Raw genomic sequence first — 20,223 nt, forward strand, 5'->3', positions numbered from 1 at the left:
ATACTGGTTTCTGTTCATTGTTAGCTACAATAAAATTTCTTTATTATCTGTCCGCTATAATGTTTTTATTACAGGTGCTCCACTCTCTCTTCATCCTTTTTCTCCATTTTATGCTGTCAGTTTAACCACTGCTGATTATCCCATGGCTTGGCTTGATGACATCCATCCTTGTCTGAAAGCCTGATAGGAGCTCTCTGATTATATCAAGTATACTGAAATAATTTCCCGGTTGATACAGTCTCAGGAAAAGCAAGCAATACACGGTGTGGTTTGCGTGTGCCTTTGCTGCCTGTCTCCTCTGAAAAGGAGGTAATTTTCAGTGTATGTTTTTTGCTCTTACGCACAAAGCTGCTTTCAAACACAAAAGCATCCCCAGTGCTTCGCTGTACTCACCAGTGTATCAAAGCAGGCACCAGTTTTTGCTAAACATCCTTCTTTTCTTGTGCTCAGTGCATTCCTGAGCTATTGGGCTAGGGTGCATTTGCAGGACAGCTGGACTTTTGACAATAATTAACTGGTCATTTTAGGCTGGCAATTGACAGTGCAAAGAAGCTGTGAGTGCAATACCTCTTAAATGCGAAACTGCTTTCCCCAGGCTGTGAAATAGTTTCCGTTCTTCAGTGTTGACCTTGGGAGCGCAGGCTGTTCTCCTGGCCGCTCGCTGAAACAGGGCACAGGCTGGTGCCCAAAGCAGAGTCAGAGTTGTGCGTTACCATACCATTATGCAGTGATGGAAATGCTCCTCCTGTGTGGTAGAGGTGAGGCCCTGGCAGCTGCCATCAAGGTATCAGGAAAAGTGTTGGGAAGCCATCAATTTCAGCAGTTGGCTGGGATTGCCCGAACTATTGTTTTTAATAGGACTATTCTGTTTGTCAGGGCCTTGGCACTTAGGTAAATCTTGTATTCCTTTCCCTTTTCAATCTTATGTTTATCAGGACTCTCCATATACTTCGTGTCACTTGGCACTGAGAACGAAAAAAGGCAATTACAGGCAAAAATCACATAGCTAATAGGTTGTCTCCTGATCTTACCTTTATGCACTGATCTTCTTTCTCCTCTTCATGTTAGCTCTTCTCTGCTATCACTGTTTTCTTTGTTGAGCCTCCGGATTAATCTTCTTGAAAATTCAGTTTTCTTGTGTTGTAAGTAAAGCTGTAGCAACACATTTATATAATCTGTCAGTTGAACAAGAAATAAAAATAGAAATAGTCATGCAATGTATTAGTCATTCATAAAACAAACTGCACAGCTTTGCACCTAGGGACTGCATAATAAGAGAAAAATTCCCTGGACTGTGGAGGTTTCTGGCTTAGCAGCTTTCCAGTTGCACTTCCCATGTGAAAAAATCCCTGAGCACAGGCTGGTGGGAGGGCGGCAGAAGCACAGCGGACTGCTGCGCTGGCCAGGGAGAGCTGTGCTGGGGGATGTGGCAGCTACCCTCCCAGCTTCAGCTTGCGCAGTGAGTTTTGTCTTTACCCCAGCTACACCAATAAACAGGAGACCCAATTCTAGCTACTACAATTGAGACACACACGTGGATTTCCTCCAGAAAAGCAGTTGAATTCTACTGTAATCTAATAGGACCTTCAAACTATTGTAAGCAGCTTATTCTTTTTCTTCTATGACAGTGCTTCTAAGTCATACAGATTTTAAATATAGGATTTTAAGCCATAAAGAATGGAGCAATCTGTGCTAAGGTAACTGGAACCACTTAATTTGCCAATTTTATCAAAAGCCTTTGGTCTGCACAGAGTTCACATAATATTTAGGTAAAATTAGGAACCTGGAAGAGGATGGATCTGAATTAGTTTTCTAATGATGCATGTGTCTTTTAACTGGAATATTAGAGAGACCTTTGCTTGTACTAATTAAATTGGCAAATGAGAACAGAATAGTTCTGATTCAAATGCATTACTGTTGCAAAGCCCATCAGAAGATACCGATGGGGAACCTTTAGTGGGTCATAAATAAAGTGGGAGAACATGACACACAATTTCCTAAGTCCCCCTCCAAAATGTGGTGAAAAAAATCAAGGCTTATGGCAGAAGGTCAGCTTGAGGCTTAAGCTCATATATTGGTGATCTTGGGCATGCAGACTGGAGCATTATTAAAGTTCTTAATTGCAAAGCCAAATTTTCTATTTCAAAGTTTCTTGCTCTTTATACACGGCAGCTGCATTTTTAGCCTAATTTCTGAGGAGGAAGGGAGTTAGTTGGTGGGCCAGAAATCAGTGCGTACACAGAAGCTGGTGATCATGGCCTGATTACATCAGTAATGGATACAAAGAGGACCAGTCCCAACCGCTGTTGTCTGTGGTGGCTGATTCCCAAGGTCTGCTTTATCAGATCTGAAGAAAAATAAGGACAAATATGACGTGTGTGTGTATGTCCACACACACACACAGAAAAATGTCCAAAAAACTTCAAAGATCTCTAATATTTTCCTAGATGGCCAAAAAGCCAATATTCCTTAGCAATGCAAAAATATTGTTTTGGTTAAAAGCATATCCTACTTTAGGAGAAAACAAAGTGAGGAAATAGAGATACAGAATGTAAAAAGTGAGAAAATCAAACAGCATACATTAAAAGTTTTGAAATGCAAAAGAGGAGCAGAAAGGATCATGAATATCACCATCATTCTGCAAGAGCAGGGAATTTGGTTAGTGGAATTTCAAAAAAAAATGGACTAGTTCTCATTTTGTAGCAAAAGGCAAGAAAAATCTTAGGAAAAAATTTTCGGACAGAGAGAACTGGAGAATAAGATTGTAATTCATGTGGTCAGACAAACCTGATTTCAGCCTCTAAGGTAAATTTACATGTTGGCTGAGACGTATATTTTTATCACTTAGCATTGCAACATAGAGCCTGTGAAGTGCACTTCAGGGAATGACGAACAGGCTAAGTGGTAGGCGCAGTTTCTCAGTAATCTGAGAGTAAACATTAAAAGTAGGATAACACAGTGATTGGTAGAATATTAAATAACAGGGTGAGCAGGGTACCAGAGATATCTGAGCTACTGGCTACACTCATTAACAGATTCGTTGGAAGAATACACCTTTAGGAACAAGGATTGCCACCTATGTGTATGGAAAGGGGCACTATGGCTATTGCTGAATTCGACAGGTAGCTAAAACAATATTCCATGGGCAACTGCCAATAAGTATTCAGCACTGGAAAAAAAAAATCCACAGATGGCTAAAGGAGGCGTAATAAATAGGAAAAAATGGGTGATACTGTTTTGTCTACATTTGGTAAATTGGTATTGGGGAAGATGATCTGATCATGGTTAAAAAAAAGGAGGAAAAAAAAAAGCAGCAGCTAGGAAACAACAGAGTGGTAGTAATTCTCTAACTGATTCGAGGGCTAGAGATAATGCCTTCCATGGAGAGGCTTAAGGAGCTCAATCTGTTTAGTTTATCCAGAAGAGACTTGAGGGGAAACTTGATTACAACATATAAATACTTTAATGGGTTCTAACGGGCTCTTGAATCTAGTGGAGAAAGGCACAAGGAGGATCATCAGCTGCAAGTTGCAGCCAGATGAGTGGAAATAGTGAGTAAGGCCAGAATGTTGAACAGTGACAGTGATTTGCCTTAGAACAAGATATCAAAGAAAGTGATATATTCTGCTGAAGTACCCTTACTGACTGACTTTCAGCATACCATGCTTCAGTCTGTCAAAAAGTCGCTGGATTCAGGTCTGGAGCCTTTAATAAGCAGGTCTGTCTACAAGCTTTGCTTGTTTCCCTGCTGGCCCTCTATTTTTGTCTTTCTAGAATAGATATACTTGTATATTGAGTAAAGAACACTAGAAACCTCACTATTTGGATATAATGAGCACATTCTGTCACTGTATAATAAGTTGAACTGGCTGAAACATGATTTTCTTTTATTGAAAAACAAAAAAGTTGTAAAGTTAGAAAAATTTCTGAGGCTGCCTTTAAGTATACTCTTGATAAAATCCTTCTCCTGAAAGCTCTGGTAAAAATGGGGTTTCTTCTGAGAATGTATTCTTAGACTTTTTTAAAAATTATTTTCAGAGCAAGAACACTGAGGAGGATTATGAGCGATGCATTGTTGAATCTTGGATAGCTCCTGATGCACGCATGCCATATGGCAAAAGATATTTGCAGTATATTAGTTCTCACGTTTCAATTTTTGGATTTGTGTCTTCTGAAATGCCCTGTGCTTTAAACCCCAAAGCCAGGTTACAAAAGTCATGTGTGCTTTTGCAAAGCAGCTGCACTGAATTAGCAATACTGTAGGTTTTCCAGAGTTTCAGTCCTGACCACAATAAACCACCCATCACACTGAGACTGATTTTATAGTTCCAGAATCTTTCACTGACTACAGCAGAAACTGGCAAGACAGGCAATAATTCACGATAATAGTGATAAATTTCTGTGTCAATATTTTAAAATAAGTGGTCTCAAACAATGTGCTACATCTTACATAAACCACACATGGTGCATGCAGATTGGGAGCTATACCTAGCTGCAGGCTGGGAGCTCTTTACTGGTGCTTGCTGCCCCTTCCTCTCCCTTGCCTTTGCCTATCTCTCAGAAGCATTACAGCGCTGCAGCGTGTAGGCTGCACATCACAGTATATCCTAATTTTTGCTACTTATGCTGAGAAAAGAGAATGCCTGCATCATAAACGCACTGAAACATTACCCATCTGAACCAGCAATACTGAGTTAGAAGGCTTCATATTATTGTCCTGAGTTAGTTCTACAAACTGCATTTGCTAAAGCACACGTGTGAATGTGGCAAGAGTCAGTCCACAAGCTGAAGTCAAGCCAAAAATAAATTTTGTTTTCGTTCAGAAAAACATGAACTCCATTTTCATAAACCAGATATATATATCACTTTGCCAGCCAACCATCTTACCCAAATTTGAAGTGAAAATCTGCCCCCAAATGTGAACATGCAAACACTATTCCTGGATAAATCAGTGTCAGAGATGCATGTGCTTAAAGGTTGAAATGGATTTTTTCTGAATAGGCTTCGGGTGAGCTCCTAAAACTTGTTAGTGTTTCATTGCAAGGCTCACTTTCATAGATGCAGGTTAGCCTGTTTGTGAAGCATGGTACTGAATTTGTGAAGACTGACTGGGGTATTTACATAAATGACATTGAGTGTATGACTTTCTGGAGTTTGAACATTACGCAGAATCTTCCTTCTAACAAAATGAATGGAGAATAATCAGCTTGTGCATGAAAATATACATTAAAGCAATTATAAGATGGTAAAGTAAATGCTTACAGAGGCTGCAGGAAATATCTGGCAACAATATTTTGCTCTGCAGAACACAGATTCATGGCAAAACTGTGTAGTGAACTGATCTATTTAATCTGGTTTACGAGTACTTTTCTTCTTTAAAAAAGCAATCAAATAAACTCTACAAATATGATTATAATAAAAATAAATGCTAAAAGGGCAAATATTTATATGGGCTTTAAGTCAGAATTTTAGCTGTGATGAGGCCAAATGAAGGCAATCCAAGCGCCAGAAATCTCTGATTGTATTTAGAACAATAGTTTTAAACAAAATAATCTCATCAATTTACTGTATAAAAACCCACAGGGTACAGCAGTGCCAAGATTTTATGCTTGAAGAGACAGCATGCTTTCAAAGTGCTAAATAAGGGGGAGTTTTTCAAAAACATCCTAATAGTGAAAATGAGGACACAGAACTGTCCCTCTGCAGGCAGAGGAAGGAGCTCAGCAGTCTTTACGGTGAATCGACCACAGCTGAGCTCCAGAAACTGAGCAGCTCTAGCTGTGTTTGCGAGTGCAGAAAATGGCTGCCTGCGCGCATTAGGCACCTCGTGCACGCAGCCAAGTCTTTAGATGAAAGATTTTGAGGACGAGGTAGAGTTTTTCAGTTCTTTCCATGCATGATCTTTCTTTTTCTTGGCTCGTGATGGTGGAGGGAGATGGCATGCTATGCAGACAAGTGACTGAGGTGCAACTAAAGTACAAATAAGCAAAAGAGAAAGCAGGAAAACCAATTTTGTCAGCAAAGCAGCTAAACATTGGTTTGAACCTGATTGAACCTACAAAGCTTTTTGAACAGCCCATGACTCATGCTGAGTGATGACCCTTCTTCTCCTTTCAATCTTCCTTAGGTTTTCATTGCTACCATGAGCAAAATACCTCTTGGTACAGCTAAGTTTTCAGGTTAGGCTCATTAGGGACTGTCAGTTCCGGGCCTTCCCCCAGCACACAAGCCAAAGCTCCTGCCTTGGTCGAGGTGCAAGAGGAGATGTTGGGCTCTTTCACCTTCAAGTGCTGCCCTTACAGCTGTTCCCCATCTCCTCAGCTGCAAAGTGGCAGCTCTGGCCGAGCTCCTGCAGCTTTATACACATTTCTGATACGTGTTTGTTTAAGCTTCTCTTTAAACACTGCAGCATTTCTTTCCTGAGTAATTTCTCAAGGCTTTGCTATCCTTACTGTTAGAAACATTTTTATTTTTTTGTTTGTAAAGTGGTGGGGGAAAAGGTTGAAAGTGAGTAAGGTGGCTAAAGGTGGCTTCTCATACAATGTTCCTCTTAGTGTATTTGCAGCTTATTTGTTATGAAAACACAAAGTATCATTCCAGGATTTGAGGGTCATTCCTCAATAATCTCAGGCCAGCAAAAGAGGCAGTTTCAGAGCAGAAATAAATTCTATGCTTGGCTCAAGTTTCCTGTCCTGTGTCTGAACCATCACAAATCAAAATTCACATGCTGCTGATACACAGACACATAACAGACCACAAATAGCAACATTCAGTAGTTTTGTTACTGTCTGGGGAAAAAAAAAAAAACCACAATGCCCTCAGTGGTTTTGGACTTTTTTCTTAGTTCTACCTCATGATAAAGGCTTTGTACATTAAAACTGGCACTTACTCTGAGATAACTTTTCATCCACAGTTTTCTTCTTGTAGACTATCGCAGCATTTTTCTTGCCAGAAAAGCAGCCAAAGGTAGGCTTAAGCTTTCATGGCTTGTATGTTCCTATTTTCCACCAGTTGCTTGAGACTGAAATAAAAATACTGACCACCCAAGCTGAATATTTCTAGGACTGGTGTGCCTTTGAAAAATAACACTAAGAGCACTTTAGGTAAACCACTGAGTTTAGTAACGGCTTTTTCTTTTTTTTTTTCCCCAACCACAATGTATAAAACATTTTGACCTCACAACATCCTCTACCAGAACCTGGCTTCATCATTCTAATTATCTCATATTATGTGGGGGGGGAAGAAGTTCATAAACATACTTTTTAAGCACAGGACTCAAAAGGCTGCAAGCATCCTACAGGTCACTTCAGCTCTAAACAATTTCTTTGGATCTGCTCAAGCTCAGCAGGTTGTGCAGCTTCTCCAGTAGCTTATGCACAACACGGTGCCCCAGGATGTACTGTTCCATGCAGTTCTTCTATAAACCACGTGCAGGGAGAGATATTTCAGAAAAGTCTCATGGTTAGCTGGGTTTCAGTGTACTTTTGAGTGGGCAGATAGATTATATAGCACCAGGGACATCATTGCCTGCTGGGCAATGTGGATTTGCAGACTGTTCTCCCCTTCTCCCCTCCTGAGTGCCTCCAGGATCTGCGGAGCAGTGGGGTTAACATCAGCCATGCACACACTTTTTCCCCCAAGCAGTGAGGGGTGTGCAGGAGAAGGTTTTGGGGATTTATACGTGAAATATGCTGGCAAATAGAATTTAAGCTGGCGAGGTCGCTAAAATGCTCCCTGAGTAGCCAACGTGAGTGCTGGGGGTAGAGCCGGCTGCGTGCATGCTGGGAGGACTCGCTGCAAGGCTCTTCGTCTCTTCGTCTGCTGGAGTGGCGTGCGGGCGTGCGGAGAGCTCTCCTGCCTCACTGCAGAGACGCGTGCCCGGGCAGAAGGGCTGGCTGTTGATGTGGTGTGATAGAGAAGCTTGTGTATATTGGTAGCTGAATGGTCCTGTTAACATTGAGAGCATATGTTAAATATCTTTCAAACCCTTCAGGCTAAGGGATGCCATATAAATGTAGTCAGCTGGTGTGGTAAAATTCTTAACCTGTATTTACTGTATAGATCTAATTCTTCTCCCTTAGTGCCAGTGAGGTCTCTGACTCCAGCAGGAGCAGGGCAGGACACTTTATTTTTGAGGAAGGTATTTCTTTGTGCAACAATTGAAATCTCCCAAGTACTGCTGCCTTTGTACTAATTTTTGCCCTGGACATGGACTTGGACATGGGTTATTCCCTTTGGACTTACACACTGTGACTGCCCTCACACAGCAGCTGGGATTCTTTCAGCTAACCAGCTTTTCTTTCTCCTTTCTTAGCTATGGGTTTTGTATATCCTTTTGTCTCTATCCTGTCACAACAACAACACAAAGTGAGGTCAGATTTTACATCTGAATGCTTTCCTCAAACAACTGGATACTGTTTTCCCTCCTGATTCCACAAATCAGTACAATAAACTTTATCAAGGGCTATATAACGATTCCCTTTTAAACAGCAAAATGTTTTTTCTGGCTCCTGTTTGTGTTACTCTGGTGACTCAAAGGTCTGTAAAGTCACCTCCCCTGCCAGGCTCGCTCTCAGTGGGATGCTTTAGCAGCCTGCAGTTTGGATGCATGCAAACAGACGTGTGCTGTTTTCCAAGGCAAGCACCCATTTGTTGGTGTGAGCTGCTCGTGCTCTCTTCTCTGTGAGAGCTCTTCCCCATTGAACTTTTGAACCACCGAAGCAAATGGAATTGTGTAGCTCTACAAAATGGAAACCGGCATTTGGACTGCATGAAGGAAGTGTACCAGCTTCAGCGCAGTTGCCTGGGTAAGCAAAGCCAACAGAGAAACACGTTGTCATGGATGACTAAAGAATAAGGGCCTGTTAAACAAATTTTGTCTCTCAAGGTTGTCGTATCTTTCTTGTGTCATCCCTTAGGCATGACTGTGTATGTAGGATGATAAATTTTTGCAAGATTTTTCCTGTTCAACTGTGATTGCTGAAGTCTGTGCAGTACCTGCTAATAGAGTTTCCAGGACTGGTGAGAGAGTGAGAACCAGTGCCAGAAATAATAGCCCTAAGTTTATAAAGGCCATATGTGCTTTCAGTCTTGTGACAAGGGAATGTACCAGTTCTTAGAAATGGGACTCCTTTAGACCCGTCTGCTTCCCAGGGTCCCTGTACACCACCTCCCTCAAGGCAAAGCACAAGTGTGCTGCCCGGCAAGCCAAGTAGCTCCTCTAGATGCATCAGGCCATGTGTAGTGGCACAGCCAGCAGACACAGGGAGGAGAGGGAGATCTTGGAGCAAAGGGCCTGGCAGGCAGGGCGTCTGTGGGTTCCCAGGGTACCTCTTCTCCTCCCCCAGCAGCACAAGCAGCAGATGCGGCTGAGCAGACGAGGACAGCAGCAGTGGCAGTGCACCCAGCAGCCAACAGCAAGTCCAGCAGCAATGATGGGCAGAGGTGGTGAAGGTGGATTCACATGAGCACACTTTAGTCCTGACAGGTTGAGTTCAGTGAAAAACGGAGGCAGGGAAAAGAAAGGTTTCTTTTTCAGCCTGCAAATAATAATTGAAGAAACCGATTTATCTGTTATTTTTTAAACAACTTCTTAAAAATATTGCCATGAAACTAACTGCCCTTTGGTGTATGTTTCAGACCTACCACTTCCCTAAAATGAGTTTAGAATGACCACACCTGCCCTCAGGAATGCTGCGTAACTGCAGTCAAAAGTTCAAAAAGAAATCCTAACCAGAGGCATTTCCACAGCCAAGCTGAATTGTGTATTGGGCTAAAGAATTCTTCTTAGCTTATCTTTGGTGGATTTCTTTTCCAGGAATACATTAGCTCAAATCTTGATGCATTTCAAGTCTGTCTTCTTCAGAACAGTGTCCTCAAGCTTGAGAGGACAGCACTGATTCAAGTGGGCTCGTCTAAAATGCCTTCCTCTTTGACGTAAAGATGCTTACAAGCTTATACAACAGCAATGAGTCATTCACATAGGATCATGTTTTCAGTCACATGTTTTCAGTCACATAGCAAAAGTAGAACTGGTGTTCTCTGCCCCCAGCTCCAATATTGCTAATACGCAGGATACATATAACGGATGTGCTTTGTGCCCTGGAAAAAACAAAATAGTAGCGGGTGATGCCACCTCCATAGAGGACAATCATTCTGTTGTTCATTAGTATTCACTTATTTTTCCTGTTCCTTTTCCTTGTTCCCAAGTGGAAACAGATCTGAATTATATTTCTGCACTTCATCTGGGAGTAGGAAAGGTCAAAGGTGCCAAAAGCCCCTCTCATATACCACAGGCACTACAGCTGCAGGTTTGCTCTTCATCCTTAATACTGTGCTAATTAATCCTGTTAAGAATGGCACGTGACTTATACAAGCTTTAACAAGTGAAGCTCGGTCTATCTTTTTGACTGAGGGCATGATTCAGCAAGTCTCTTTTGCATTTGCCTGACTGGAAGAATGCATTAATCTCACAGAAATTAGCTGTAATGCATCGCTGAAGCGAGGTATTGGGGCTGGATCAGACCTGTAAAATTAATCAAAGTTGATTTTGAATAAAATTAATAGCTTTCACTGTAACTGGGATTCAGATCTCCTGTATTTGGCTGTGTAAATTTAAGGTATGTAGCCAAGGTCAGCCACCTAGGTGGAGATGGTCATTGGAAAGGATCTCAAGATGAGGATGGGGTAGAGTGAGGTGCCGGTCCTACTGCATTGACTGTAAAGGGACCCTAGGTCGTTGTTAGACTAAATCTCTAATGTATACATGTCTGTACATGGCCAGTGAGGTGAATCCTACCTAACTCCTGGCTCTAGTGATCAGTTCATGTCAGATGTATAATTAGACCACATTGTTTAAAAAAAAAACAAGAATAAAAAAGCATATTAAGCAAAGGATTTATGGCAGCACAGTATGTAGCCTTTGTTTTTTAACCATCTCTTTGTTTGTTTAAACTACTTATCAACACAACAAGATAAAATAGCTATTAATTTGAAATTATTTTTAAATATCTAGAACTATCACATCATGTTTAAGTCCAGTAAGCAATCATGTTATAAAACCCTTGAAAGCAAGGACATTAAGATTTAATGATTTTTGCAGGGCAATAACTTACTTCATTGTGTTCAAGTAGATTTCTACATGCTACAAACTTGAAGGTGACATAAAATATATGTGTCCTATGTCAATATAGTTGCTTAATCATCTTCCTGGTATTACTCTGTTCTTGTACTGAATGACGTTTGAATCTACAGATCTGCTGTGCGTTAGAGCAGATTGACTGTAGACAAAACAGAAAATATGCATGCTAAAATTTGATACACAAATCAATAAACCATGTGTCCCTTTAAATATAATGAAAGTAAAGGCTCATATTGATCTACATCAACTCTGATTAGAGTTGCATAGTGTTCTCTTTTTAAAAAAAAACAGACAAAACAGAATAGTTGCTGGTGAATGAATTGTAGGCATCAGATACGACGTAGCTGGCTCCCATTGCAGTCAGGCAGAGTAGCCAAAACAAGTAAGGAACCATAGGACTACCAGCTTCTATTAAATGGCGTCTCAAAACTGGGGCTTTACAGTGTATTTTCTAAAGCTCAAATGTTCATTGCCCTAGTCCGTGCTAAAAAAAAAAAAAACCAACAAAAAAAACCCCAAACATAGAAAGGGATCCCAACTCTGAGCTGAAGAAATATTGGCATACTTTGCAGATTATTTAACGTTTTAATTTTAGGGAAATTTGCAAAGTACGCACAATAACAGGGCCTAAGCTGCCAACATATTTGCAGGAGAAGTAAAACTCCTCCCAAGATAACTCCTATCTTCACTTTCCTGTGACACATGATTTTTAAAATAAGGTATCTAAATGCTTTGCACACTTGCACGCTCTAATTTGCTGAAATGTGCTGCTCTTTTTGCCCATGGATCCTAGCTGTACTTACCCTCTGCAGCCTTTCTTCAGCCTTCCCTGTGTGGGAAGAACCAGTGTAGATAAGGCAACCTCCTCCAGCTCAAAAGTTTGTCAAGTGCCAGGACATCCAGAACGGCAGAAAGTCCAAAATCCTCTCCAGCTTCCTTCCCAGCTTGCTAATTCATACTTCACTTGGTTTGAATATATTATAGCTCCAGATTGCCTGGGTTTATCATCAAAACATGCAATGGGCATGGTGTTATTTTGCCCTTGACTGTAGGTTTCTGTTTGATTATCTTCCCAGGGCTCGTGCAAGGTGGTGGTTTCCAAAGTGATGTTACAAAGAGGACTGTGGAGTATAGAGAAGCCAGCTGTCAAAACTGTAGGGCACATAATGTTATCACCTTGTGTGAGAAGGATCCTGGAGCTGGAGACGCAGGGCAAAGTGCAAGCCCTCTGTAGGGGTTCAGAGAGCGTGCTTACTTGGGAAATTCTGCAGTTTTCACTGCAGTATCACAGTCTGCAAATGCCTACGTTCATTTTCTCCTCAAAATGGCTATCTAGTATTTAAGACAAGTATAGGGACCACTTTCAAAGAATAAACAAAAGCCTGGTGAGAAAAATTAAGACAGTGGTTAAGCAGCATTTTTCTCCCTCTTCATTTGTTCTTTCCTGTAAAGTAACAAACCTTAGGTATGCACGTGAGTGCTGCTCTGCACTTTGTAAATATGCTGAGGTATCAAGGTACAGCACTACATGCATGACCATAACATAGATTCCAGGGGCACCCCATCAACTCTTTTACCATTGCCTATTCTTATGATTACCAGCATTCCTCAAAAATGGAAGACCGTGCCTCTTCTTCCAGACCAAACTTCTCCAAATTTCTTAAAAGACATTATGCAAAGAACATGGAACAAGTCTGCAAGATGAGAATTGTAGGTAGAAATCAGGTGAATAGCAAAGCAGATCTGGCTACAAGTTCACAAACCCCTACACCCTTTCCTTTGGAAGCAAAAAGCTACTAGACCAAAGCATCTCTCTTGAGCATATTACCTGACTCTGAAGAAGATCAAGCGTTGCTTTCCTCTAGCATTGGATAAAGTTAAGTTGCTACAATAAACTTAGCCTCTCCCTACTTCACCTGTTTTTCCTCAGGACTTTATCTCACCCCTTCTCTTGCTGTAAATTTAGAGAGACAGACAAATTACTATAACATCTAGTACCCTCACCGCTAGGGCTGTGCCAAGGGCCTTATACTCTCTCTTAGCCCTGGTCTGTCAGATAAATTCTTACTGTGTTAATCATCCGGCAGCACCATAGCTCAGAACAAAGCAAGTGCTGTGCTGGGTTATCTGTAGTGCCACCAGTGCATCTTGCTCTTGTGATTCCAGTGGAAGCTTCAATTTCTTGTTAATGTTATCAAAGGATATCAGGTCATCCTTTGCATAGAAGATTTTCACAAGTTAAATCTGTACGTTCTTCAGAACAGAAGCAAAAGTCTTGTTACCATGACATGTTCCAGCAAAACTGCTTTCCTGACATGGTGCAGGACTACTGACACGCATTTATAAGGATGGAAACATATATTGGTGTATTTTATTGGGTTATTTGGAGCTTGAAAGGGAGGAACATGCATGAAAGTGGGACACCAGTGGCTAATGCACCTGACTGACATTTATTCAGAAAAATACTTTGGGATTTACTTTAGGAATGGAGTGTGGAGGTAGGTCTCTTCTCAGTCCCTGAGAGTAGCTGAGGAATACTGTACTGTTCATTTACCACATCTTCAGATTTTTCTCATAATCCTCTGAGAAATGTGGGCAAATCAATTAATAAAAGTTGTGCTTTGGAAACAGTACATCTTCTTTCCCCTTATCAGAGGGAATTTTGTGTGCCATACCTCCAAATGTACTAGAAAATCCATGCTTTTTTAATGTCACCTATTCTTTGTGTTTATTGTTGAATTCTTTTTTACACTGATTAAGAAGTACTGTCTGCCCACAAAAGATTAAGAATCCATACGGATCGCTTATCCAAGCTCCAATCTTGTATACAATTAAAATCCTCCTGCAATTTTAGCTGCGCTTTGATATTTAAATGGATTAAGAGAAAAGATCCTCAAGGAGATTGCAACTAGTTAGATACTTTATTGTATGTAAACTGTACGTATATGCTTACAAACAGATATGATTAATGTGATCATGTAGTTTGCTTTATCAGAGTCATAGGTGGATTTAGAAAACTCCTCAGTTCCAAACTAGCAGAAAGTCACACAGGACCTCTCCCTCTGCTACAGATGAGATCTGTATTTTGGCCCCTTCTTGAAAAATCATAGATACTCAAAGTTAGTTTAAACTCATGTACAAAGGCTATGTCTAACAGCCTTCAGAGCAGCACACAGGTATTAAGAGGTGGAATGCTACTGAAATTCATACAGTCATAGAATGGTTTGGGTTGACAGGGACCTTTAAAGGTCATCTAGTTCAACCTCCCTGCATTGAGCAGGGACATCTTCAACTAGGTCAGGTTGCTCAGAGCCCCGTCCAACCTGGCCTTGAATGTTTCCAGGGATGGGGCCTCTGCTACCTCTCTGGGCATTCTGTGCCAGTGTTTCACCCCCCTCATCGCAAAAATTTTGTCCTTATATCAAGTCTTAATCTACCCTCTTTTAGTTTAAAACCATTACCTCATGTCATATTGCAACAGGTCCTGGTAAAAAGTTTGTCCCTATCTTTCTTATAAACCCCGTTTAAGCACTGAAAGGGTGCAGTAAGGTCTCCTGGACTCTTCTCTTCTCCAGGCTGAACAGCCCCAACTCTTTCAGCCTTTCCTCACAGGAGAGGTGTTCCAGCTCTCGGATCATTTTTGTGGCCTCCTCTGGACCTGCTCAAACAAGTCCATGTCTTTCCTGTGCTGAGGGCTCCAGAGCTGGATGCAGGACTCCCAGTGGGGTCTCACCAGAGCGGAGCAGAGGGGCAGAATCCCCTCCCTTGACCTGCTGGCCACACTGCTTTGAATGCAGCCCAGGATACGGTTGGCTTTCTGGGCTGCAAGCACACATCGCTTGGTCATGTCCAGCTTTTCATCCACCAGTACCCCCGAGTCCTTCTTGGCAGGGCTGTGCTCAATCCCTTCATCCCCCAGGCTGCATTGATACCAGGGGTTGCCCTAACCCAGGTTCAGGACCCTGCACTTGGCCTTATTGAACCTCATGATGTTCATGCAGGCCCACTTTACCAGCTTGTCCAGGTCCCTCTGGATGGCATCCCGTCCCTCAGGTGTTTCAACCACACCACTCAGCCTAGTGTCATCTGCAAACTTGCTGAGGGTGCACTTGATCCTGCTGTCTAGGTCATTGATGAAGACATGAAACAGTGCTGGTCCCCATACGGACCCCTGAGGAACACCACTTGTCACCAGTCTCCATCTGGATATTGAGCCATTGACCACTACCTTCTGGATGTGACCATCCAACTAATTCCTCATCCACTGAACAGTCCACCCATCAAATCCATCTCTCTCCAATTTACAGAGAAGGATGTTGTGGGGGACCGTGTTAAAGGCCTCACAGAAGTCCAGACAGATGACATCTGTAGCTCTTCCATTGTTCATTGATGTAGTCAGTCCATCATAGAAGGCCACCACTTGGTTGGTCAGGCAGGACTTGCCCTTGGTGAAGCCATGCTGGCTGTCTCGAATCACCTCTCTGTCTTTCATGTGCCTTAACATAGCTCCTAGGCAAGCTTCTGTTCCATGATCTTCCCAGGCACAGAGGTGAGGCTGACAGGTTGGTGGTTCCCGGGGTCCTCATTTCTACCTCTTTTTAAAAATGGGTGCAATATTTCCCTTTTTTCCAGTCACCAGGGACTTCACCTGACTGCCATGACTTCTCAAATATTGTGGAGAGTGGCTTGGCAACTACATCAGCCAATTCCCTCAGGACTATGGGACGCATCTTGTCAGGCTCCATAGACTTCTATATGTTCAGGTTCCTCAGGTGGTCGCGAACCTGATCTTCTCTTGCAGTGGGAGGGACTTTGCTCCCCCAGTCCCTGTCATGGAGCCCATCCACTGGAGAGGTGTGGGAAGAGAGGTTGCCAGTGAAAACTGAGGCAAAAAACTTCTTGGCTACCTCAGCCTTCTCCTCATCCACTGTTACCAGTAACAGTCCATTGTTACCAATTCAACAGGAACTGGGCTACTAGCTCTTTCAGACCCGTTGGAAAATCCCTGTCCAAATGTAGAGGAATAAGACAGCTGCAAAACAGATTAAAAACTTACTTGGAACAACTTTTATGAACATCTGAATGTGAAGTATTTTTAAGGCCCTTCCTGTCCCAAGTCTCCCCTGTAATTCAGCGCTAAACACGTCCTCAGCTCTGTGGAGCAAGATGGTGTTCTTTAAAAGCCATCACATTTAAATGTATAGAAAAGCTTTTTTTTTTTTTGGCCCAGGATTGAAACTAACTTCTCTTGGGCTTTGAGGCAGAGTTAGTTTTCAAGAAAAGGTCTGTATTTTAATGTGGACAGCAGACTGGAAATGCCAGCTGTCTGAACCTGTTCAACAGTATAAAACTTCAGAATAAGTCCTGAGACAGAATGGTTACTGGCCAGAAAGTAAAAAAGGTAATTAAAGGTGTTCAATGCGTGCATTTATCAAATAGCTCTGTGGTTTATCACATAGTTCTGCAGTTTATCACAGAAATATCACTTCCAGGCATTCCTGGCCGTATGTAAAATATGCATGCTAGCCCTGGCTTTTTTCCGCTTGAATATAATGTTTCATGGAAACAGCAAACTGTGTAGAAGTCAGAGATCAAAACTGAATGTTATTTCCAAAATATCAATGATACACAGAATGCTGTCATGGAAACCTTCCTTGCAGAGCCCTTAGCATAATCCACAATCATCCCACGTTATGCTGTGGAAGTATTCATCTGTCACCACAGCAGACTATGTAGTCTATAAATTGTAGTCACAATAAAAATACAGGTTTTCCTCATGTGATACTGCTTTTTGTGGACAAATGGTGCAGCCTGCTTTTCATGCCTGAATATCCGGCTATGCATTGCAAAGCTATGTGAAATCACATGGACTTTGTTTCCTTACGAAAAATGGAATTTCCTCTTTCCTCTGAAATCCACATTAATATTAAAAGATACTGTAGTTTCATGAACACTTTTTAGCTTACTTCTGATTTGGACTACAACTCCTGCCTGATCATGTCCCATCAAAATCAACATTTCATTCCTATTCACAGGTGGCTTTGTTTATCCTTCACAAAATCCTTGTGGTTATTAAGTTATATTTCCTGAAGCCATTTATCTTTTTCTAGACCATAAATAGAGACACCATACCAAATTTCCAGACTAGAAGTCAAGCAAAACTTTCTTGTCTTCATTAAGTGCAAACTATAGGCAGATTAACCCATTGCAATGATTTAACGACAGTGATATTTAGACTGATCGTGGGGCAGAAGTAGTAGAGAGTTTTATATGAAAGATGAGATGAAGTTTTGCAATTACATAACAGAAGGGTTTATATTGTGTCAGATTCATGTCCAAGCCACATGCCTCAGAGAAAATCGAAATTTTTGAATGAGAGACCACAAAGCTATTCAGATAGGTAAGCTTTGACAATGCAGGTATCAGCTTCCTTTGGACTTGGTATATTTAAGTGAAGAGAACAATATGTTCAGCTATGTGTCACAGTATGGTTTTAGTCGCATCCTCAGTTTTCATGTGGAATAGAAAGGCTGACTCGGGGCATTTGGAATTTATTACAGGGAGGAAATAGGGAAATCATTGATCTTTTCTTAGTTTGGGTTTAGACTGTTCCCAGTAGCTAATTTCTAGAATATGTAAGTGAAATTTTTTCTGTCTTTCAGTGCAGGTGGTTCAGTGCCTAAAGGGCACCAATGAATATTTACACAGATTGCACGAACCAGAATGTAGGTTAAAAACAAACGCCAAAACCCTCAAAATTTTCATTGTGGAAATAGAGTGATTTGTAAGCCTTAGTTATCATAAACATGATAAAAGAGAAATAGAAATACATATGCTCCTCTGTGCCCATATAGGCACTGAAGTTAATCTCTGTTCCTCTTACAGGAAATGTATCTTCTGAAACAGTCACAGGAAATGCTACAAGTCATTCTAATCTAAAACCTCTTTAAGATTGTACATTACTGTAGGTCTACCTCAAAAAAACCAAATCAAAAACAACAAAAGAATGTCAAATATCTCCTTTCTCATGCTGCATGTTTGCAATCAAGTGTTAGAAATTAAGACAGAAATTTTACAGCTTGGTGTAGGACTTTCCTAGGTCTTACAACACAGTAAATAGAATTATGAGAAAACAATTAGATGGGCTACACAAAAACCATGATCACACAAGATCCTAGAACAAATAAGGAGCTGACAGAAATTAGTCCTCTGTGAGCTGAGCTCCAAAGAATAAAGAGCTAAAAGTAGGCGATAACTGGCTTGGGAAATCTCACAGAAGCTGATGGTGCTTGTAGCACTGTGTGGTATCAACTTTGCTCTGTGACCTCTTATAAAAGATTGTCACAACGCCACAGGAGGGACAGGGAGGGAGAGAGCATCTGTGCATTGTGGGGTAGTGGGGAACACAACCAACTCTGCTTTTCACTTTGGTTTTTGGTTTGAGAGAGCAAGTGTGACTCTGCCTCTTCCCCTGTCTATAAGATTTGTTTTTCAGCTGAGTGAATACTACTAAATTTTATGCCAAAGATGTTAGGGGATAAGTTTCCCTTGTGTTTCTATACAAATTGGATTAAGTAAACCTTGAGAAAAAGAAAACTCTTAATTTACTTTCAGGCTGAATGGATATATCTGTTGTGTTCTTACTCCATGCTGTGTTGCTTCCTCCCCAGCAAAAAATATTTTTTATTACTCACTTTGAAAGATCTCTGCATACTGACTGACCACTGACCCCAATTCTCAACTTCTATTTCAGTTACGTTGTGATAGTTGAAACAAAATGAGATTAATAAAAATTTGGAGCAAGTTGTATGAGTTTTTGGGAGGCTTTCCTCATCGCGTCAGAGAAAATACTCATCCTGCCTGACTTAAAGCTGTACATGGGGTGTACTGGGAAAGAAAGTCTATTTCTCAGATCTTTTTCCCCCTAAAAAAGAGATTCCAAATAAGAGTTTCTGACTTTCTATTCAATATTTAAATCGCTTAGAAGATCCAGTAATTTTTGGAAGACATCTTCTGCCTTCTGCTTTCATTTCCTCCATTTTAATAGGAAACTCTTTGTTCCTGTGTCTGACAGTGAAGAAAAGTACACTTCATTAAGCCTGCAATTGTTTAGAACTCAGAAGTGTAGATTGATTAGCAAATACTCTATAATAGCTTTTATAATGGAGAGCTTTAACTAAGTGGGTTTTAAACTATTCTTACAGTTTCTAGTGCTTTTTATAGAGTCTAAACGTGCTGTGTACACTATTCTTTGACTCTGCTGTGTTCCTGGAGGGGAATGAATTGGAATATTCTGAATGCCTTATGTAACATATTTAGAGAACCTTTTTGTTTGTATCTTTGTTTTAATTTCTTGGATGGAACTAATTAATGGCAAAGTATAAAGGCCAACTTTGAAATCCTAGATGACTTATACACTAGAGCTCAATTTGTATTCCACATCAAGGAAATGTTTGGATTTAAAAGAAGGACACCATTATCAAAAAGATTTCTGTAGATGGCTCTGTTCTTCGGAGTGCCATCTCTTTGCCACAGAGTGTGGCTTTAACATTTGGGTAATTCAAAAGGAAATTGATTTTTTGATCAGAGTACATATTTAATTCCTTATTAAAAATTAAATGCAGAACAGGAAATAGTAACTGATTTGGGATAGGAAAAAAATTATAGAGGTTGGATTTGTTTAAAACAATGTTAATTTCAGAGGAAAGGTAAAGAGAATAAAGTCTGCAGCCTGTGCTTTTATGGTCCTGTGGAAATCTGACGGGGTAACAGCTTTTAGGAAAGAGAAAGATTCTTTTTTTTTTCATATCCATATTTGCATTGCAATTTTGTAACTATATTCCTTTGTACAGTAATACACGACTGCAGTAATATGTAAGGATTAGTTTCTCAGTGAGTATAAATTTGTCCAGCTTCATTGAAGACAGTGGAATAAAGACAATTTGCATCAGCTTCCAAAGAGTTTGATCAGCTGATCCCTGCAGCAACGGGGAAATTGGCAGGAGAATTCTGCCTTTTGTCTTTGCGGAAAAGGGGCTATTCATGAAATGCCATGTTCTGTTTTACAGACAACTAAAGCACTA

This window comes from Opisthocomus hoazin, chromosome 6, assembly GCF_030867145.1.
Source record: "Opisthocomus hoazin isolate bOpiHoa1 chromosome 6, bOpiHoa1.hap1, whole genome shotgun sequence".
Taxonomy (NCBI): Eukaryota; Metazoa; Chordata; class Aves; order Opisthocomiformes; family Opisthocomidae; genus Opisthocomus; species Opisthocomus hoazin.